Consider the following 22382-nt stretch of genomic DNA (forward strand, 5'->3'; position numbering starts at 1 on the left):
AAATATCTGAATGGTATTTTTCACTTAAATAAAAATAAAATTAGAAAATGACTAGCTGGTCGGGAGGGCTGGGGGGTGGGTGGTGGAGAACCTTTCTCTTAACATTTTAAAAAACTGAGACCTTTGCGTATAGTACAAAGGAGTTTTAATAGCCAATGGGTGATATCATACTTTTTTGCTTTTGCTCTAATCTACACTGTAAATCAAAACAATCTCATAAAAGGTTAAATTATTAAGAACAGTGGCCCAATAGAAGTGTCATGCAACCAGGAAACCAGGATGACCATAAAAAGAAAATGAGGCTGCTGGTAACCATTATAATATAAGGCTGAATCAGAAATGCTAACACCAAAGACCTTTTTCTGTTCCAGTTACAACCCTTGAGAGTTTTGTCTGGGTTTTTTTTTTTTTTTTTTTTTAAATCTCTCTGAAGGCAGAAGTAGGCCCTATAACCACCCCCGTTTCAGTTTCTCTCTTCCCAGCTATGGCTTCTTACAGCAACTTGTCTGTCATTGTCCGTGAGCTTAAACAGAGCACAGCATAAGCTCCATGCATCACATATCTGTCCCCAAGATGCAAAATCCTTCCCTGCAAGGGAACATTTTGGTGCAATCTAATGCAAATTCTAAGCTCAAGGGAGGCAGGGCCTATGAGGTATTTTGCCAGAACATTTCTGTAGAATGAAAGGGGGGAAAAAAGAAGAAAAGCTGATGATTTAAGACTACCAGTGGCAAAGATCAGTGACCACAGGAGCAAGTTCCTACGAGGCTCGCCGCATTAAAGAATTAACTTCCAAATTAACCCGGAGCGCTGGAGCCCGGCTGGGGCCAGCGGCAACCCCCGCAGCCCTTCCCCGCGCCGGGCGCACGCCTCCCGGCTGGGGGAGCACCCTCACCGCGGCGACTGCCCGCCTCGGGGCCGGGGGAGGCCCGGCCGCAGCCCCCGCCGCCCCCGGCCCGGCTCCCCGTGACACCCCCTCTGCGGCGGGGAGGACCCCCTCCGCAGCCCCTCGGCGGCGGGGAGCACCCTCCTCTGCAGCCCCTCGGCGGCGGGACCCCCGGCAGCCCCCGGGCTGGCGCGGCGTCCGCCCGCGGCGCCGCTGTCACCCCCCGGCGCCGCCGCCCGGGCGGGAGCGGGAGCGGGAGCCGGCCCCGGCCCCACCGCCCTGCGGCATGCGGCGGCGGCGCCGGGAGCCCGCGGCAGCCCCTCTCCCGCCTCCCGCCGACCCGCGGCCCCGGCGGCGGGAGCCGCTGACAGGTCGCCGCCGGTGGCCCCGGCACCTGCGCTGCGCTCGCCGCCCTGAGAGGAGGGGCTGCCGGCGAGACAGCGGCGCGGCGGAGCAGGAGGCGGCGGCGGCGCACGGCCGGCGGCGGGCCCCCGGGGGCGGCGGGCGCCCCTCGCCCTCGCCCTGCCGCGGGGCCAGGCGGCCGCGGCGCCACCGACACCTTACTTCCTGCTTCGCTACCCAGGGCCAGACCCATCGCGGCGGAGGGATCCCGCCGCCTCCCGCAGCCTCCTCCCCCTTCTGCTTCTGCTTCCCCCCCGCTCCCGCTCCCGCTCCCCCTCTCCCCTCTCCCTTCTGCAAGAGAATAATTTGACAGCGATTTGCTGACACCGGGATTTTTTTTTTTTTTTTTTTTTTTTTTGCATCACGGACTCGGCAAAGGCAGCGCGGCGGGAGGGGGAGGCCGTGGCCGGAGGTAAGTGCCGGTGCTCGGAGCCTCCCCCGGCGCGGGGCGGGGGGGTGCGGCGGGCCCCCGCCCCGCTCCGCTCCATGTGTCGCCGCCGGGGTGGGTGCCTGGCCGCGGGGCCGGGGCCGGGCCGGGGGGAGTATGTTTCCTGGCGGAGCGATATTTGTTTACAGGATGAGAGCCGTACTGTAAGTGAAGTAGGACCGAGCCCGGGCAGCTCCGTAATAAATTAATATCGCAACTGCTCCCTCCTCGCCGACACCGACATAAGCCCCGCGCCCGGCCCCGCCGCTCCCCGCGCCCGGCCCCCGCGCCTGCACTTGTTGCAGACTCCACGCCAGGTAGGGCAACGCTCCGCAAGTTTCATTTTTGCAGGAGCTGGGGCTGCGCTGGAAGGGAGGAAAAAAAAAAAAAAAAGGCGGGGGGGGTGGGGGGAAAGTTTGCAGTTCACTTTCGGTCTGCAGCGCCGAGTAGGCGAGGCCCTGCCGCCTCCTCCTCCTCCTCCTCACCGACCGCCGCTCCCCGCCGGCCGGCCGCGGGCAGGGAGGGGGCGCCCGGGGCGGCGGGAGCGGGCTGGGGGCGGGCGCGGCCGCGGGGCGCTGCCCCCTACCTGGCCGGGCGGGCGGGCGGGCCGGTCCCGGGCGCCGCGGAGGGGAGGCGGGGAAGGCCGGCACGGCACGGCTCGGCGCGGAAGTTGTCCCGCGGTACCCGCCGCGGCCCCTGACACGCGTGGCCGACCCACGCGCGCCTGCGCCCCGCCGGCAGCGGTGGCGGTGTCAGCCGGTGCGGGACGCGGAGCCCTCCCCTGCGGCCGGGCGGCACCGCCGGGTGCGAACTTCTCCGGGAGAAACGTGGCCGCCGCCTTCCCGCGGGAGGGACGCGCGGCGCGGCTGGGGGGCGCGGGGGGGCTGCGCTTCCCGGCCCGGCGCGGGGGGGAACGGATAGGAACTCTTAGCCAGATGTTTTAAATAGCGGAGGGGTGATTTGCAAGTAAAATTAATTGGCAGTTAACCAGTTAATAAATGGATAATGCCTACTCATCCCTCGACTGACTTTACCGGAGCGGTTTTCGCCTGTGCTGCGCACCGGCCGGGCTCGGCTGCTGGCGGTGCGCGCTGGGCGGGGGTCGTGCTTCGTCCGGTGACACCCGCCGGTGCCGAACGCCGGTCGCTGTTGAGGTGGTGACCGGTGCGGTTCGTGGGTTTTTACTGGACTAATACGATGGGAGTAAAATAAATATGTTGACCCATAACTATTTATGGAAAACATTGCACGTGCTTAACTGTGCAAGGAATGTTTTAGGCGGGTAGTCACAGCGGGTGAAGTTTTATGTCATCACCAGCTGTAATTTTACTGTAAGTATGGGAGGAGGGGAGAGTTCACCTGGTGAGCTTGGGCCTGGCCTGGGCCACCGTCCTGCTTGGGCCACGGGCCCACCGTGGGGGGCTCCCCTGGGGACCTGCCCCCGCAGGCAGCATCATAGTGAAGTGACCTGTCTGCACCGTGTGTGTGTATGCGTGGACCATTCCTGCGTGTGGTACATGCAGCTGTTTGCTGCCATGGCTTAGCTACTTGGTGGTCTTCTTTGGATGTTGGATTGGATCAGAGCGGAGTCCTTTCCTTGATGAGGCGCGTCTATCAGGAAATAACCCGTTGCACTCTGTTATTCCCTGAAGTGGCGGGGCGTGATGTGCCCTAGTGGGTACATCACCTCTTCTAAGGCTTGTGCAAGGTGGGTATGTTACCTTCTCTTCTAAGGCTTGTGCAAGGCATGTACTTGACACAAAGGTGCTGCTTCATCAATGCTTTATGCATGCATGCGTGGCATGAAAGTTAAGCTATGCAGCCTTGCTTAAAAAAAAAATGTTTAGAATTTAGGTGAGTGATTTTTCGTATGAAGAAAACGTATGCATTTTTCTTCTAAAACCAGTAGTCTGATATACTTTGGAAAAATTTAGGGCTTAGATATACCCTACTCAAACATTTTGGTGGAAATAAACGCTCTTATGATCAGTTCTGCTACCACTAAGCAGCTCACATTTCTGAAGTTGGGAGACTCCAGTGAGGAACTGAGCAGCATTGTCAGCGTGGTCGTCAAAACAGTGTATCTTGAAGAGCCAAAAAATCTCCAATACAAGTAATGTACTTCACTGTGGAAGCTGGCCTGAGCAAGGAGTGGAGAGTCAGCGTCTCGGTGAAATGAGGCCAGAGCTTAATCACATTGCTATCAATGTTATGTCCTGCTGCTGGCATCCCTCCCTGGGGGACAGGGATGAGGCTAGGGGGTAGCTAGGTAGGCATCCTGCCTCAAGTGTTTACATCACTCCCCTATGGGCCAGCATGAGCATAAATAAACCACAGTGTGACTAACTTCTCTACTACCTAGTATTGACTCATGTTGTATTTGGATAGACTGAAAAAAGTCTCTGATGTCGTACCCATTTAGTTTTCTCCACCTTTATGTTACTGCTGGTGGCCTGTCCCTTAAGAATAGTATGCATTCAAGACCATAAAGCCAGATCTCATTTCAGGTTTGTTTCGCTTTTGGGTAGTATTCAAGTAGCCTAGGTAGATAAAAATAATTCCTAGATTTAAACTCTAAACACTGTTACTTCTCTTCCTCTGGCCATTTTAATTCTTCCAGTAATATAGTGAGGCTTGCCGTTATAAATTGAGCTTGTAACATGGCATCTGTCAGAGGGAGTACGAGAACAGTCTAAGAACAGTCCTGTAATGTACTGTAGGTTTCCTAAAGCAGTAAGATAATATTTTGCTGTGAATATTTTAATTTTGTATTTCTGTTTGTTCTAATCAAGCGGTGAATATGTCGCTTAAAAACTTCCTCAGCAAAGTGTTCAAGGAGGCTCTTCTCTCCCTTTCCCAATGCTGTAATGGGACAGTAGTAAACTAAAGGGAGGGGGGGCCCTGGGATCTGTAATGTCATCATGAATTTCTGATGCTGTAAAGTCGTGTCTCCTTATGATGTGTCATAATATCTTGCAAGATAAGGCAGTTAGATTTTAGTTTCCTTAGAAATACCTTTTAAAAGAAAAGAAAAAACACAACAAAACCAGCGGTGTTCGAGAGTTACAGAATAATTGTTGATATGGAAACAATTTGTTTCTTCCCCTTGTGTTTTTTTGGGGGCTGCATAGCTTCCAATGAAAAACTATCATCAGAATTATATTTTTTTCTGTTCCTAAAATTACTGAATCCTGTTGCCTCTCATCTGCTTGGAAGCAGAAGCATCTTTAAGTGCATCTATGAATTCTGTGTGGCACAGCTGCCACGCACTTGGTTATTTACCGAAGGTGAGCAGCACCAGTGGTTGCACTGACTCCCGTGGCACTGCCTAGAGGAGTACAGTTACTGTGCGTGTGAGTATTTGGGGGGTTGGGATGATGAGGAGTGAGGGGTCTGCACTTGAAACTGGAACAAAAAAAGAAGGCAGCAAATTCCACATGTTTTGCTGCATTTGAAGTTATAAAACCTTTTCTTAACTTGTCCAGCTCTGAGAAACCTATTATTGTAATCAATTGTGGGGCTGTGAGGGGAAATCAAGCCTTCTAAGATAAAGACAAAAATAGCGCATTCAGATATATTTTAAGAAAGGCGGCTCTTCCTTCAAAGAGCAGGGCTGAGCGTGGTTCAAAGAAAGGTAGCAACAATTTTATTAGGTTTGGTTTGTTCTTTAACTCTTCACTTGAATCCAAGCAGATTTAAGAGATCTGTTGAATCTGCTTTTGAGCAGCGTGCATTTACGTGCCAAGTTACCTTGCAGAGCCTGGGGGAGTATTTCCCCTTGGGTCTGGAGATGCTGAGAATGGGTTCTTGCACCATCGTCTCCTTGCTTGCTGCCACTGCGTGTGCGTCTCTAGGTAGCGTATGGTTCAGCCAGGCTGGGAGGATGAAGTGATATAGTCAGTGAATTACATCGATGCTGCTTCTTGTTGGATATTGGTTTCTGTGGGCAGAAGGAGGAGTATTTTTGACAGTGGTTTATTTTCTCTCTTTCTGGCTTGGCCATGTTGCTGCATGGCAGGGGGGGGACGTGCAGGCTCACCTGGCCCTGCTCAAAGCAGCAGCAGAAGGAAAAAAAAGAGACATTGATTTGTGTGGGGAAAAACTGGAGAATGTGCTCAGGTTACCACCTGCTGCTGCAGAAACTAGAAGGCAAATACATTGTTGATGTTACTTTCTTCTTGAGAGGATAATGGTTTGGGGAATCCAGGGCATGCTTTTAATATGTGCCCTATTACCCTATAATAGTTTTTTTTTTTTAAAAAAAAAAAGTTTAAACTCTCCATATTAGATTGGGGATGTTGCAAGGTTTTGGAGGAGTTGTGTAGCGTTGGGTATATTTGGAGGTTCTGAGTGAAATGAGTCTTGCGGTTTCGGCTTACTCTGTAACACAGATAACGTGTCTTTTGTGAACAGCCCACCTAAGTTTTTGTAGTTGACTGGTGATTTGCTCTGGAAAGACCCAAAATGCTGATATGATGCAGGCTCAAAAGATGGTTGATTTTTATATATATTCTTTTTCGTTTGTCTTTCTCCAGTTTGCAGTTCAGATTTTGTTAGAATTTCACATGAATCGCTGATCTTCAGCTTCCCATCGGCTGGTCAGCTGAGCTGGGGTAGGCTGTGCTCCAGGCACTTGGCCACGAGTGCTGAGTTTCCCTACCCCATGAATTTGACCTTTCTAAGGCAGCCATCCTGGGCCTTATCACAAATTTTCTCCTGTCTTTTTAGTTCAGCAAGGAAATGGTTGCTGTATTTCCCCTCCCTCCCCTCATCAACTGCTCATGGTGAGATTCTTGATAGAGCCTGCATTGTGATATGTCCTTGAAGTGCATTACTGCAAGGTTTTGTTTTGCTTTGTTGTTTTTGTTGGTTTTTTTTTTCCTCTTCATGTTTAAACTTCATTGCATCTGTAGCAAAGCAAGATTGTTGTAGATGGTCTTTTTTAATATTTGGGGTTTGGTTTTTTTCCCATTTGTCAAAAATCTCATGTTCAGTAATGAGGAAAAGCTCAGATTCCAGTACTAAAACCTCCAGCTAACTCTGGAGTGTAAAGACTGTAAAAATATGGATTGGGGGAGGATTGCCCCAGCAAAACCGATAGAAGGTAAATGTTAAATTATCAGCAGCGCTTTTTAAAAAGGTCCCTGATGGTGAGAGGCTTTTGTTCACGCTGTTTGGCTAGAACAGGGCTTACCAGGACTCTTAAAGGACAGGGTCCATTTGAGATGTGGAATTTATATCAGGTACTTTCTGTTTAAGTGACTATCAAATCCTAAATAACTTGAGCATGAGACTGTGGGGAAAAAAAGTACTCAGCCCTGTGAAGCAAGGGGCTATTAAATTTAAAATTTGCTAATGGCTGAAGTTCTTTGTTTATAAAAAAAGTCACTTGACTCTTAGTTGGCCATAAAAGATGCTGTACAGACCCATTTTTGTCTTTGTTCTCCACTCCCCACCACACACTATTTTCATTGATGGGGAAGTTTCATTTCCTTTATTTATATATTTTTAGTGTATGTGCGTTTGGGGGGGTGTTGGGGGAGGATAGGAGGGAAGTTTGTGTTCTAGTTTTTATATTTAAAAGCAAAAAAATAGTGAATGATGGTGTGTTTGGAAATTACCTTAAATATATTCTCCACTTTAAGCCAAAAAATCTTCTGGTAAAGTAGTGCATATTAGGGGATTGAGGGGTCTTGCAACACTTCTGTGTGGGTAAGAGTCCCATCTGAGTTCCAGTTGTACTAGCAGAAAAGTGCTTTTCCCAGTATTGTCGTGTTTCACATGCCAAATCAAAACTGGAAATGCCTTTTCTGGGAAGGTTCTCTATTTACACTTGGAGGGTTATGCCAATTACAGCTGCATTAGTAAGGCTTTTTTTTTTTAATTTTACACTTGACCTAAATAGTAACGTCTTTCATTTTCTTAACAGAATACACTCTACAATCTTGGCATGTAGTTTTGGACTGGTCAGTAGGGTAAACCCTGCTGTCCTATGGCACAAATGAATCTGGGCACTCTTGTAAGAGTATGATCTTAAGTGGGTCCTAGTGAAATGAATGCTGTTAGAGCTCTGCATAAGTTGAAATAGCCCTCTACTGTGCATGCAGAATTGAAAACAAATTTGTGGAAGTTTGGAAGCATAAGATAAGATGCTATTAATACATATTTTCATCAGAGGCTAGAGATTATTTACTCTTTCGAACAGTGTAGCAGTGCATGAAGAAGGAGCAGGTAAATGGGGTTCTTTGGCAAGAGTCTGTAGCTGCTGCTGCTGGCAGTGCTGCCTCCTGGGCTTGTACCACCAGTGCTTCATCTCTGCTGCTACCCTGCTCTCTCTCTTTCTGCTGGTACAGAAGATGTCCTGGTGGAAGATTCCATTTGTACCAGAAAAAACCTTCACCCCGACTAGTAAATAGTGTCATTGTTATTTCATAAGCAAATTTGCTAGTTATTTGCTCCTTTAATGATGTTAAGATTTGCATTGTTAGCAAAATAGCGTGTATTAAGTAAAAAATGGTTGCTGACCAGCCTTTAAATGGTTCACATCTGCCACAAGTATGAATACTTGGAAGACCCTACCTAGCTAAACTGAGCTTTCTTTTCCCCAAAATGTAGGTTGTTGAAGCCCTGAAATATTTAGGATATTGATTTGGAGTTCTGTAAATATCTTCGCAGTTGCTTCTTTTTGGTCTACCTCTTCTATGTTTTGTTTTGTCCTGAGCATCAGAGCAGGGCTTACCTTGCAGAGAGGCGTTGGTCTTTCAGTTGGCTACACGCTGCTTTCAGCAGGGAGAGGGCTGCATGGTGCACTCTCTCTGGAGGCTGAAAGCATCACCTTTCCAATGGCTCCTAGGTCGCAGCACAACTTTAAATAATGGGCTCTGAGGTCATTACCAAAGCCGTGTCTGCTGAGTGCAGGATGCTGTAGTCACCTGAACTGCAGGTTTCTGTCATGTGTAGCTCAGCATCAGGTGGAGCAGTTTTGTTGCTGCATGTGCCCCTAATATACAGGGGGAAATGAGTAGAAGTGGTCCAGATGCTAACTTGCTGGCTTGCTTCTTGGGGTTTGTTTGGGCTACTTTTTAAAATCTTATGTTCAGTGTTGCAAAGGAACCTCTTTGTATTTTGATAAAACAAAAGAAATGCTTAACATTAAGCTACGTTGAATGGTACAGCTTTGCAGGAATGCTGATACTTCAGCTGTCTCTTTGGCCTGCTATGCAGTTTGAATTCAAGTGAAGGTCTCCCACGTGGTTATTTGCATGTGTCCTCCTATCTCTGTTTTGTATCTGCAATTTCAATGTGTGCTTCCAGAATTATTTTTGCTCATTTCCAATCATTCCTCAAAGATAATTGGCAAAAACCAACAGGCTGGTTATGATTTTACAGCAGTAGAAGGTAGACAACTTTGATCTTCTTGTTAAATGAAATTTCTTCATGTGTGGGCTGGGTGTGTAGTGTGTTGATTTAGTTTTTATTGATCAGTGTAAAAACGTGAATTCAGCATCACAGCAATGATATTAAGTACTTGCAGTGATATTCTAATGAGTTCCTGGCAAAAATAGGGCAGAAAACCATCTCAGAGACTGACGTGCTTTAGTGGTGAGATGCTGAACCAGGATACTTCATATAAAAGGATTGAGTCAAGCTGTTTGAAGTTTCAACTTTCTTTGGCAACACAATTGCTGCGAGCAGTAGCATGCCAAGCAGAGCAGGATGCAGCCTTTTCTGTAGGCATCTGAGTGTCAGAAATGGCATGCTTGCCTCTGTCGGGAAGGACTTTCACCTTCCTGATCATGCCAGGATAAGACAGATTGTAGGAACCAGGTATCTGCTTTGTTGGAGGGTGTCTCTGAACGCAAGCAGTGAAGCACTGATTACCTTTCAGTCCTCATCCGCAGCGAACCAGCCCCATGTGTTTCAATAAGCCTGCATGGCAAAGCATCAGGTACAGAGCAGGGGGGAGTGGAGGGAGGTTTCTAAATTAGCAGACAATTTATGTCTGGAGAAGTGAGATTCATATTCATAACTACATTAAACCCATATTTCTGAGTATGGTAGGGACACATCTCCGTTTAAGGTGGTAGTAATTCCTCTAAGCCAAAACATTTGCAGGAGCATGGGCAGTTAGCTTCTCCCTCTCTTTTCCATTGGTGCTGTGTCTTCCAAGACTGGAAGAGGCTTTTCAGTCGCGGTGATGAACAGTAATTCTCTGTATTTTTTCATCAGGTAAGCTTGTTTTATGCTGTCAGAGTTCAGTAAATTGGTATCTGAGCTGCATGGATCATGATGAAAAAGTATTGCTGCTGCCTGCATGTGTTTGATAAAAGTAGAAAATGAGAAGCGAAATTTTTCTGAAGTGAGGAAAAGTGTTTTTTTTAGGACTATGAAATTTTGAAAGAGCTGGTTCATAATGAACTTTAATACTTCTCTAAAGTTGCTGCTATTATAATGAAAAAGCATGAATAAGAGAATATGCCTTGCAGGTAAACTGAAAAAAGGTTTCACCATTTATATGCTTGAAAACCAAAGATGCATTGCAGAGGATGAATTTTACCTTTCATTTTGCTTGTAGTAAAAAATTAGTCTTTGAAGTTAAAAACAGCTTTAGATTTAAAGAAATAATACACCTGAAAAGGGAGGTGCACAGAAAAAAGAGATTGGGTTAAGTGCTGTTTTGTTAATGAAAAGAACCTAAGTTAAGCCAAATGTGGCTGCCTGCATAGTAAGGTACTGCTTAACGTGCGCGGGGGTGATAAAATAAGGTCCTAGCAGACTTTTATTTCAACGATTTCCAACTTTCAGAACTTTTCATCTGGATGTTGAATGCCCATATATAAACAATAGACTAATACCACAGAATTCCGATAATTTATGAAAGGAGCCATACTTCTATGCTGGAAGTCTGTCAGCATATGATCCCTAGGCTAACTACTTGATCGTTAGTTAAAGTAGGGGTTCATTAAAATAACATGGGCTCATGTCGTTTTAAAGACTAGCTCTCAGCCAGTAGGCGATGGTCCAAAACTAATAAGGTTGCGGTGCAGACGTTGAGGCAGTGGCACATAGATTGCTGCATAAAGCTGGTTGATGGAAAGGCTTCCGTTGGGCTAAGTGTGCTTAGTATTGGCCAAATTTTTCAATTTTTACTCATTCTGTAGCAATGCCTGCTCATATTGTAGTCAGTTGAACTACCTGTGTGACCGTTTGGAAGAAGGTGCAAGGTTGGGTCTGTTTGTGAATGCAGCTCTTTGGTGTAATTATTTTACTCTGTAATAATTGTGTTCTTCTGGTTGAAGAATCATCATTACAAAGTGGGTGATAGGCTTCTAATTATGTAAAGAAAATCCTTAAATTTAAGCCCCTCACTACCCTTAGCATAAACATCTTTTTTTTTTCAGGTAGAACTTTTACTTTCAGGTTATTTCTGGAAAATCCGTACTGCTAATTATGTAAATTGCAAGAAACAAGAAAAGAGAACAAAATAGCAGGGCATCTTTTTTTAGGCTTCAGCAAATGCAAAGTCATATGTGGCCATTCCAGCTATCTATAGTATGTGCCTGTGTTCTGCTACTGCTTTTGTTACCGGTAAACCAGATCACTTAAACTGAGCATTTCTTGCAGGCTTTGTACAATCAGATTGCCAAATGTTGGGGCTGGGAAGTTTGTCCAGTAGCAGGGTCAGCTTGTGTGCCCTTCCTGCAGTACTCCTTCCTTGCATACACAGAAGTTTCTTGCTGAAAGAAAATGTAGGGCTTTTTTTTTTTTTTTTTTTTTTATCCCCGCCTGTTTGCTTTTATGCTGCTGTTGAAGGCAAGTCCGTGTTTTTTAGGTCAATCCTGCACAATAGCAGTATGGTTTTGTACCTGCACCTATTGCCTATTAAGGCAATAAGAAGCTCTCCTTGAATGAAGGGAAGGCAGATTTCAGATCTGCTTGCAGATCAGAGAGAGAAGAGAATGGAAGAAGTGGTGTTCGAGTGAATGAACAAACTTTCAGGCTGACTCAGTGATACACATACAGTATACGCTGTAAAGATTAGTCACCACTTACTGTAAATCTTTCTTTATGGTGCTTGGTGGGCATGTGCCTCTAACAAGCTGCAGTTCCACAAGCTTTGTGGACTGGGAATGCAGGTAAATGTTATTTCCACAGTATTTTCCCACTGAACAACAGCAACAAAACCCAGTGAAACCTGAAGACTTGTAAATTACTGAGCTAAAGGCAAAAGAAATCTTTTTGTTATCTCATGGTGCTGCTATCTTAATCTGTGAAACTAGTAGGAAAGTGAATACATTATGCAACAACTTTTTTTTTTAATTATTATTTAGGAACCTGTGCTTACATGTTATTAGTGCTGTTTTGCCCTGTCCTGTGCAGGTTGGTTTTATTTTTTATTTATTTATTTTCAGTAGGTAGGTTTCAAACTGCATTTGTGTAAAACACCAATTTACATGATGGTAACAATAACAATTACAGTCCAGGATATTCATCTGTTGAAAACACTATTTTCATTTGCCAAGCAGAAACTTTGGGTAAATTACCCTCCAGGTTGAATTTTCTCATAAATGTTCTCTAGTTATAAAAGTATTTACTGGCAGATAGATATGAATAGCACTTAAAGCAGCGTTTGTAGTAAGGATTTACTTTGTGTGAGAAAGTGTTGGGTTTTTTTCATTTAAAAATCAAAAGTTAATATTTTTTTTTAATGGTAAAATTACTCTGCAGCCTTTTCTGAGTTACCTAGATTCGGTAACTTTATTTTTTTTTTGTTTTTCTTTCAGTAATTTCTTCTCTTTGGCTGAAGTTTTATTTTTTTGTTAAATTCAGCTGGGCATCTTTTATAATTCTTAGATGCCCTTTCTTTCTGATCTTCACCTGTTTTCCTTGGCTTGTTTAATCTGTTTGATTTTATTTAATCTGAGAATTGTTAATTTCGCCCATAATCATACCAAAACACCTTTAGAGTTGTTACAGCAAGTTTTTTGGTTTGTTGTTTTTTGGGGGCTTTTTTTTTTTTTGATAGTTTGTTTAAAATTACTTCCTCCATAATAGTAAAAAAAACCCCAAACATCTTGTTGAAGAGTGAGAACCAGACCGTCCTGGCAGGGCTGGTGGGAGGGCAGCCGTGGCTGCGTGCCTGTACAAGTGGCTTGGCTCCCTGCTCTCCCAGTGAGCTGATCCTGGCGCGGGCTGGGAGCCCTCTGAAGAGTGGGAATGAAGGCTTATTAAGTTTTTGGGTTATCTCACACTGTTTATTTGAAATGGAGGCCAAGCCATTTACATATCTCTTGCTTCTTGGAGCTGAAATAAAGGGTTGTTTTTTGTTGTTTTTTTTTTTTCTTCCGTTCACTAGTCTGTGTGTGGAAATGACATCACGCCTTACGTCAGCCATGGTAAATTCAGAGGGATTTTTCTCCTCCCTGTTGGGTTATTGAGTGAGCCTTAGCTCTGTGCTGGGAGTCTTCCCTTGCTAACTGTGGCGCATTGATAACTTAACCATAAACACTCTGAATTTTGTACAAGGAAGAGAAATAAAAGACCTGGTCTAAAGACTTTGGAAATGGTTGGGAACGTACACGCTGCTGCCGTGACGTGTGGCCGGCGCAGCGTGCGGAGGTGAGGGCCTGTGGCCGGGGCTGCTGCCTGGGCCTGGAGCTGGCCGCTGCGGCCTGTCCCCTCAGCCCTGCGGGTTAAAACCTCCTGCCCTTGTGAGATCGGGTGGGTGTTTGAACTAGAGCTCTTAGGTTGTGCCCGAGTGATCCACACGCAAAGCTGAGCTCAGCAGCGGGGAACAGAGCGCCTCGTCTCTACCAGGAGTGCCGAGGTGTTGGGGCTGGCACGAGGGCTGCGGCTGTGGCAGAGCGTGGAATGGAGGCGCAGGGCTTTCCTGGGAGAGCCTGAGGAGCTGGGAGGAGGGAAACAAATCAAATTACAGTTGACATTTGGAAGAGTTGATTGCTGCCTTTTTTAATCATAAAGCAATTTTTAAAGTAAGTCACTTCCCAGTGGAAAAATAAAGACATGAAGAAGAGAAAATGTGAGAAATGTGTTGTTGAATTTGTGCATTTGAATGTATCGGGCTTGGTGCTGTGATGGTGGTGGTACAAAATGTGCACAGAGACAAAAGCAAAAGGATAACAATGCTCCCAACTCTCCTCTTGCTAAATTTCCAGTCATAATGTCCTATATGCAGAACGTTTTTGTTTGTCTTTGCTGTTTTGGGAGGTCTGAGGAAATAAGGAAGGGACTGATCTCAATTACTTTAAAAACCAAACAAACAAAACCCAGTGAAACAAACGCACCTGTTTCTGCAATTGACATGGAGAGATTTGCCTTCTGGTCCTGTGTCTTGCCATGCTCTGCTGTGGGAGGAAGGTGAGGAGGCCTCCGGGCACCTTCAGCGGGAAGGGTTCCAGGAACAGCTTTGGATTGGGCTCTTGGCATGCAAAAGCTATGGATATCCATTTATACTCTTTGATTTTTTTTTTTTTTTGGTCTCTTCTGGCTCAGCTTTTCTTCTGTAGCAGTGGAGGAGAAGGGGATGGAGGGAGAAGTGCTGAGGGATACCCTGGGGGGGGTGCGTGTTGGTGTTACTTGGTGTTACCCCGTGTGTGCGAGCGGTAGGTGCTCACACACCCGGTGGAGGTGGCCCCTTGGAAGACTGGTGAAATTACTTGTCCCTTTTAGAGCCTGTGAGGAGCACTTCATCGCTGTAGTTACTTGTGTAGCCATATGCTATTCTTTTTTCTTACATATGTTCTCTGATAATTGTCAGTAGCAAGTGCCTGTGAGCTGAGGCGGAGCAGTATTTAAAAATCAGACGCTTAATGGGGATAAAGAATTGTGTGAGGTTAGTGCCAGCACAAAGGCCAGGTAGAAACTGTTGGCCTCTGAAGGTCATGTTCCTCACAGAGCAACAGCACAGTTGGTAGCAGTCTTGGTGCTTCAGCTCCACAGTTCCCCTGCAGAGAGAGGTGTGACCTTCAAGAAGGAGGCAGGAGGTCTGGTTTGGAGTCTGTGTATCTGGTTTGGCTGAATCAAGGAAAAAGCACAGCCCTTTTGGTGTGTGCACCAGCCCACAGGAACTATATTGGACATGGCATTGCATGCCTGCTTGGTGTCTTAGGTGGTATGGGCTGGTTGGAGATGTGACATGAAATCTCTTGTTTGGTAGTTTCCCACTCTTTGAACCCACCTTTCCCTGTATGTTTGTTTGGTATCCTGAGATATTCTGGTTGTATTGCAGGTTGCTGTTGCATTGCATGCGTGTGTATTAGGTCCCCATTGGTTGCTCTGTGATAGTAATTGTTGATCTTGTGTCTCCTTCCATCATCTGAAGAAAAACCACTGAGATGAAGATGTGGTGAGAATTTTAGTCACCCTGGACTTGGAACAATGAACTGTGTCCACTGGAAATCATTTTGAGGCATTGCATGGCCAGAATCCCCCAGTATTCCCAATACTGCTGTCACACCACCTTCACATCCTCACAAAGAGCTCTCTGAATTGCTATTCCTTTTGCGTATCAGTGGGGAAACTTATAGCTTGGTGTAACAGATTTCTAGGAGACCGACAATTCAGAAGTATCTTATATTTCAAAGTGTCAGGGAAGACATAATGCCCCTAACATTCTTTTTGTAGAGGGTTTGTTGGTTTTCTTTTTTATTTTATTTTATTTTATTTTATTTTTTTACATTTCTGGTAAAGAACTAGTAAAATATAGAGCACATATGGAAATGGCAGACGTTGTTGTTGGGGTTTTGAATTTTTTTTGTTGTCCTTGTTTCTAAAATTAAGCACACGGAATTTGCAAGATCCTGCAAAGAATTCAAATGATATTGCACAGTCATGTGTTCAAGGAATCTTTTTAATTTAATCACATATATAGTGAACAGATCCAGATTTTAAAAATTACATTGTAGTAAGGAGAGACAAACCAAATGGGGTAAAGACAAAAGACTGCTGAGTATCTATGATTGTACTTACTAAGTTTAGGTTTTGCTGCTGGTGGTTGTCCTTCATGTTCTTCCCTGTGTAAGAAAGTAACCTGTGGTATCAGCTGTTCTGCTTATGCCTTGCAAAATGTTGGTAACTGAAAATGGGGTCACGTGAGCAAAGTAGGTCCCTCGGTGTGTCAGAAAACTAACAGTGCCTTTTTTCATGTGGGTAAGTTATGAACCCATTACACTTGCATTCGTGCACGTGGGTAGTAAGTTTTTACTCTGCCACTGTATGTTTCTTAGTATATTTCTGAGCTGGGTGGTAGGAGGAGTAGTGATCTCACAGCTTGACCAGAGATGCACTTGGTGACATTCACCAAATTTGGGTTGGCAGGACAGTGTTCTGATGAGTTGTCTGGCACAGGACCCCATAAGACCAGCTAACTGTATTAACTTATGCTAGCTCTTGCTGCGTATACACCATAAAACCCCCTTTCTTGAATGTTTTAACTTCTGCACCTGCAGAACCTAGGCTAGACCTTGGAACTACTACAAAACTTTTTGAGGTAATTTTGGTGGCATGTCCTATACCACTTCAGAGCAAGCGCTACTCAGGTCAGACACTGAAGTCAAGTTTATGCTTTGTAACTGAAAAAGATGTGCAGCACGTGATATACCTGTATATGATAGTCCTTTAATAGTTTCTGACACTAAGTTTAATAAAGAAGTCGGGGAGAGAGAGAGAGAGAGAGGTGCACAGAGAGTGCAGATCTGAAAAGCAATGAACGCAGGCGTATATGCATTATATTACAGTTGTTTTCCCTCGGGGTTTTTGTTATTGTTGTCCGTTTCACAAACTGTGAACCTGTAATTTTTCATGTTCTGTTCTTTGGTCCTCTCTGCCAGAGAGACTCAATCTATCATGTTAAAAAAATCAATAAAAAGTCTAGAGGTTTATTTATAAAGTAGAGCATGGAGAGAGGGTGCAAAAATGCCATTAAAATGGCAGTTTAGCGTTAGCTACATCTCTTTGGGACTAAGCTCCAATATTTTAAACTATTAAAATTTTTACAAGAGTTCTTTCAAAGTACCACAAATCACAGTAAAGCTTTCTAGTTGAAACTTGCCTTTATGTAGTATGCTAGAATTCAGCATATATATGTTTTTGGAGTGTCTGATGCTGCCCTGAAACACCATTTTAGCATACATTTTAGAGCTTTATTACAGTTAATAATCTTACAGGTTTATGCTCATGTGAAAATACATGGATGCAAGAAGTAAGAATTTATTTTCCTTCAGAAGCATGAGTATATCTATGTCTTTGTGCAGACACAGCTCTTAGCAAATTAATTATTTCTGAGAAGTCTGCAGGCTTCTAATGTAATTCATCAGGATTGCCTGGCTTGGCACATGCTACTTTGTCAGAGGAACTTACAAATTCAAGTGGCTGTGGGTTATTTTATGACACAGCAGTTTTCACCAGTGATGTGATGGTCATCTACTCCACATTTCCAATCCAAATAAATAAATATGTCCCTCTGCTCATAAATGTGATGCTGAAGAGTTTATGGGGTAGTATCTGTATTAAACCACTCAAATATCAGAAGCAGTATTTTGAAGTGTAAGTTTTGCCTCCCCCCAGCACCTTCTGATTTGTTTTAATAGCTGAAAATCTTGAAACTCTTGAGTTTTAAATACAAATGGCATTGTATGATTTTGTGTTGTTACATTCCTTTATCCTGGGACGAAAAGAATTGTCAATATCCTTAATTTACTTCCAAAAATGCCCAGAAAAAAATTGGTGAATGCTATTTGGGCCAAAAGCAGGCTTTTCCATCTCCAGGAGACAGCACAGACTGCCGGAGAGCTTGGCTCTTGGTAGGAGCTGTGGGAGCATGCTACATAAATGAACATGACAGAAGGCAAAAGAGAAACTCCAACTCACCAAACATTTGTGTGTGGTATAAATATGCACCTGTCACACAGTCCTATTCGTGCATAGAACTCAATAACCCAATCCATCATTCCCGCATTATTCATCCATCAATTTTTCATTTTCTTGCTAACCCACAGCCCACTTGTAGCTTACTTGCCACCATTGTTTGTGTACATTTTCCCCTTTCCTGGCTGTATGAAATTGGAGTACAGCAGTGATCCCAGCAAGCTGAAAAAAGTAAAGCTATTAACATGGCCCTTTCACTGTTAATTAACATCTGAAGTTTCAGAGAAAGGGACCTAGCCTGTGTAATTACTGTGTGGTTAAAAATCTGTGGAAAATTCATGCTGGTGCTTGGAAAGTGAAGATGCAAAAGTGAAACCACTAAAGCTTGAAAAGAATACATATTTTTCTATGTAAAGACAACTAAAATGTGTTTTGCAAGGTGCTTCTCAGTGCAAAAAGGAAAGACTTCAGTTTTGTTATACAGCTCTGAGTAGAAATGATTGTTAGCTTCCCTGCTTTTGAAAAAACAAGCAAGTCGTGTTAGTGAGGGTAAAGAAGAGCATCATGGAGTTCCCTTGAGAAGCCCTTGCAGTCTGAAGTCACCAGTCCCTCAGAGACCAGCGTTACAGGTGTATTAATTGGGTTTGGCCAGATTGTCATTGCTGCCAGCTGAGGCTGGCTTCCCAGCTCAGCTCTTCTGCCCCAGCCCCTGCTCCTGAGCTTGCTGTGGCCAAGGAGGGGGACACGTTGGCTCCCTCACCTCTGGGTGCCAGGCAGTGCTGCTGTGCCCGGACCCCGTGCCCAATACCACAGATAGGGAAGGGAGACTAATGGGAAGTGTGCAAAGAGGCAAATGAGAGAAAGAAATGCAGACCAAAGTGTTAGGCTGAGTCTTTTGGAAGGCATTTGTTGGCAGTGATATGGAGGTTGCCCGAGACTCTTTAGGAAGGTTGATACCATTGTAGAGAAATGAGGGTCTTCTCCTCTAGTCATCCTGAAGCTCTTGGAGCCATTGTGGAAGTTACTCCCAGCCTACAGTCTTTGTTCACAGAGCAGCTATCCACCAGGCTTCTGATGCCCTGTGAATTCAGTCCACTGCCTTCCACTTCTCCCCCTCTTGGTGCCGGGTATGTTTTTGGGCTACCGGGAGGCCTTTCTGCGCAGCTTTCCCTCTGTTTCTCGCAGGATTGTTTTGTTCTTTTTGTCATCCTCTGTGAGTGATGTGGAAGCGTGTGAGGAAAAGCAGGTTTTTGGTGTTGTCGTTGGGGACCACAGGCTTGGAAGGTATGCTGAGCTGGCACTGCAAACAACTGGTATGTGCTCTGGGTAATGGGTGAGATCTGTTGGATTAGCTGAACAGCTCTGTCTTGGCTCTGGATCGTACCCAAAATTAAGCTGCTCAGGTTTGTGTAAGGGGTAGTTACCGAGTGCTTAAGCTCCTAAAATTTCTTTGGGAAGAGCACTGCCTTTTGCTGGCTGCCTGCGGGGCGAGTCCACTCAGACATGTACCTTTCACTGCACAGTCTTTTTGCTGGGGCTGGGGCATGGACCAGCTCCTGGAGAAATCACCCATTCCACCAAGTGAGTTTTTCCTGCTGTGGTAATTTGGGACCCTCCTTTCCTCGTGTGGGAGGTGGGGGGAAAAGAAGAAGCCTTTTTTTGTGGGTTTGCCATAGGGAGGAGGTGGCGTGTTTTAGGATGTTCTGCTGACCCTCCTGAGCTAAACAGGCTGGTGACTGGAAAGCACTGTCCTTCTGCAGGTCTGATCCCTTACAGGCTGGTGGTCTTGTTTGTGTGACAGCTACTCTCCAACACAATTCAAGAAGTCACCATTTAACCAAAATGGTGAAGTCATCTGGTTTTGGCTTTGAGGAATTTCCCCACCAGCTCAGGTTATGCAGGAATGTCAGCGTTAGCCCTCTGCTGTGCCTGGGGCTGAGCCCGCAGCGATGGGGAAGGGCTCTCTTGCCTCTTCTAATCTTTTTGGCATAAGAGAGGAAGTGGTAGATACCAATCTTCTTCTCTCCACATCCTTCCACGTGTGTCTTACTGGTGGCCACCCAGGCTGTCCCCTAGAGATGCTACTCTACCATGACTAATTTCCTGACTTCTATTTTGAAAATGCAATCATCAAAGTTGTACAGGTCAGCTGGGGCAAGCTCCAGCCGCTTCTGTATCTGAAAACCTAGAAAGCGTACTTCAGGGCAGAGGTGTTGGGGATGCGTTTGGTTTTGGGTATTTTTTGAGAGTTGAAGACAGGGAGGACAGTAGCGAATGTTGAGGATTTTAATAATTTGGGTACCTTGATTTCATATTCAAGACTAAGGGCATTGGAAATAGGTGCAAACTCTGCCAAGTACGAAGGCGAAGGCTGTGATAGTTAAAAAATTATGGTGTTAATTGTAATGCCATAAAAGCTCAGAGTCTGACTGGTGAGATGATACACCTGTCTAATAAGCATTACCGTGCCTTTCCTCTGCTGTTTATAGAAATATTTTTTTTGGTAATTATTTTGTGGACAGCACTACTTACGTGACTGTGCGTGTTAGATATAAGTCTGGTTAAACTTCCTTGAAGAAGTATTTTAACTAGTAGTGTACAAGCATGTGAATATAGACAATTCTTTATGCATTGTTTTCCCAGCTATGAAAATGTTCCAGTTAAGGAAAATACAGACTTTTCACAGCAAGTAAATGCTACTCTAGGGAGAGGATTTTGTGTTTTCTTGTGTTGGGTGCTCTCTTTTTGGGATGTGTGTGTTTTAAGAAAGCTAACTGAATAAAAAGCCTTGCTTGGAAGTACTGGTGATTTGGTAATATAAGGTTAGATATTTATACTACTTCTATTTATTGTGTGCCACTTGTTTAAAAACAAACAAATTCTAGTTTGCATTTCACAGATGCATAAAACTGCACATGTTGTAGAATACAAAGCACAGAGCAGAATGGCAGAAGTAAGCTTTAATTGTAGTAGATGCACCGAATTAACTGAGGTGCCTGGGGAAGCAAATTTAGAAAGACAAGAATTAAGACAGGTCCCTCCTTTATGAGTAATTCAAAAGTCAGGAATCAGCTAGAAGTAAATCTTTAAGGCTAGTACAGTTTCAATATGTGAAAACCATTTTTACCAGATCTTGCATTTATTGACGGAACTATAAATAAATGCAGGATAATTTTACTGAGCTCTGTGGAGTTTCTGCAGATCGTCACCAGCCCAATCATCAGTCCAACAGCTCTTGGAGTCTTGCCTCACTTCCTCCTTGGGTGGAAAAGCCAACCCAGTTCTCAAAAACTATGGGGAAACAGGGTATTAATCTTAGATAACAGAGTTCTTGGTTTTTTGTCGTCTGTCTTGTCTTTTTTTTTTTTTTCTTCCCCTTAAATTGGAAAAAAAACAAACCCAAAACCTTCCAGGCAGATTGTTTCTTGGGAATGCTGGGAGAAATGGTTAACTGAGGAGTTTCCTGTTACCAGCCTTAGGTCCAGTGTTTGACTCCAAAAAAGCAAAATATAGACTGACCCTCCCGCCTGCCCCAGCCTCTCGGAAACCTGCCTGAGCCCTGCAGCCAGCCCAGCCTGAGCACCCGTAATGGGGGGCTGGAGCACAGGAAAGTTAGTGGTTTGGTAAATGAAGTAAAAGGGAAAGTAGAGTTCCCACTGTTTCAGTGTGGCAACCAAGAGAGAAGCAATAGGCTTGGCTGTATGTTAGTCTAAAAACAGGGTTGGGAACTTCCTTGGATGGTATGAACTTGGCTTTTTTGCGGGGAACTGCTTTTTGATTGCCTGGCTCTTTAGGAATTGTTTGATATCATTTAATCTCAGGGAAAAGGGCTACAGTCAGTTACTTAAAGTAACATTTTTGTTAAAGCCTTGCCCCTGTGTAAAACATTTGAAGCTTAAAAAGAAAAAAAACCCAAACCACAGCCCACTTTTTTTCTTTTTTTTCCCTTCTTTAAAATTGTCTCGAAGATCTGACAGCAAGTTGTGAAATGGTTGTGACACTATCTTGACTTAAGCCACGAGGTATCTGAGACTTAAGTATCAAGACTGAACTCCAGGGAGTGCCATCATGCAATAAGCAGACTAGTCAAACACATCTGAATTGCTGCCTACTCAATTTAGATGCTTTCTGGGGCCTTCTACTAGGGTTTTGCAGGATTGGGACCACAAATTAGCTTCTCCATACACTGCTGGTGACCCTTGGCTGAACAGGGTAAAAAAAAAAACCAGCATGCGTGCTCGTGGAGACAGAGCAAGTAAAAAGGCAGCTCGCCTTTAACTCCTGGCAGCACAGATTTTATTGAATTGCTGTGAAGAGGCTTTTGGTGAGATGCAAAACCGACTTGTCCCAGCTTCCTCTGCTCATCTCAGCACTGAAGTGCTGCTGTGCCCGTCCTGTGTTTCTTGGGTTAAGAAAAGTTAAACGAGACAGCAGGAAGGGAGGATGTAAACTGTGCTTACTTCTCGGAAGGAGCAGGAAAATAATGACATCACTGCTTCCCCCCCCCCCCCAGCTTTGAGCAATCTTAACATTTATGTAGCTGTTTTCATCGTAACTATTTCATGAAGAAAAAAGTATATATTCTGTAGTGCTTGATGTGGTCATATTCTTAACTTTTTACAGTGGTGGTTTATACAGACATGGTAACTGCTTTGAAATGGTATTTGTTTTATTACAGACCTGATTAGTTGGGAGGAAATGGGAATTACAAATTTGAATAACAAATTTAATAAGTACTGGTAGTGTCTTCCCCCCCCCCCGCCCCCCCCCATCCATTGAAAT

At 44.9% G+C, this 22382-nt stretch overlaps 1 protein-coding gene across 10 annotated transcripts in view; it reads left to right on the forward strand.

Annotated features, from left to right (window-relative positions):
• Positions 1-1367: 1367 nt before the first annotated feature.
• TRERF1 (transcriptional regulating factor 1) overlaps positions 1368-22382 on the forward strand; it is a 100627-nt gene continuing 79612 nt past the window's right edge. For 5 of the 10 annotated variants that reach the window (XM_040612085.1, XM_040612091.1, XM_040612084.1 and 2 more), the window contains exon 1: positions 1755-2032. The gene's annotated coding sequence lies outside the window, so the exon portion shown is untranslated. Of the gene's footprint in view, positions 1701-1753; positions 2033-22382 lie in introns of those variants that run through there. The other 5 variants (XM_040612090.1, XM_040612087.1, XM_040612092.1 and 2 more) reach the window with 3 other exon arrangements.

The sequence above is a fragment of the Falco naumanni genome, chromosome 12 (genome assembly GCF_017639655.2).
Source record: "Falco naumanni isolate bFalNau1 chromosome 12, bFalNau1.pat, whole genome shotgun sequence".
Taxonomy (NCBI): domain Eukaryota; kingdom Metazoa; phylum Chordata; class Aves; order Falconiformes; family Falconidae; genus Falco; species Falco naumanni.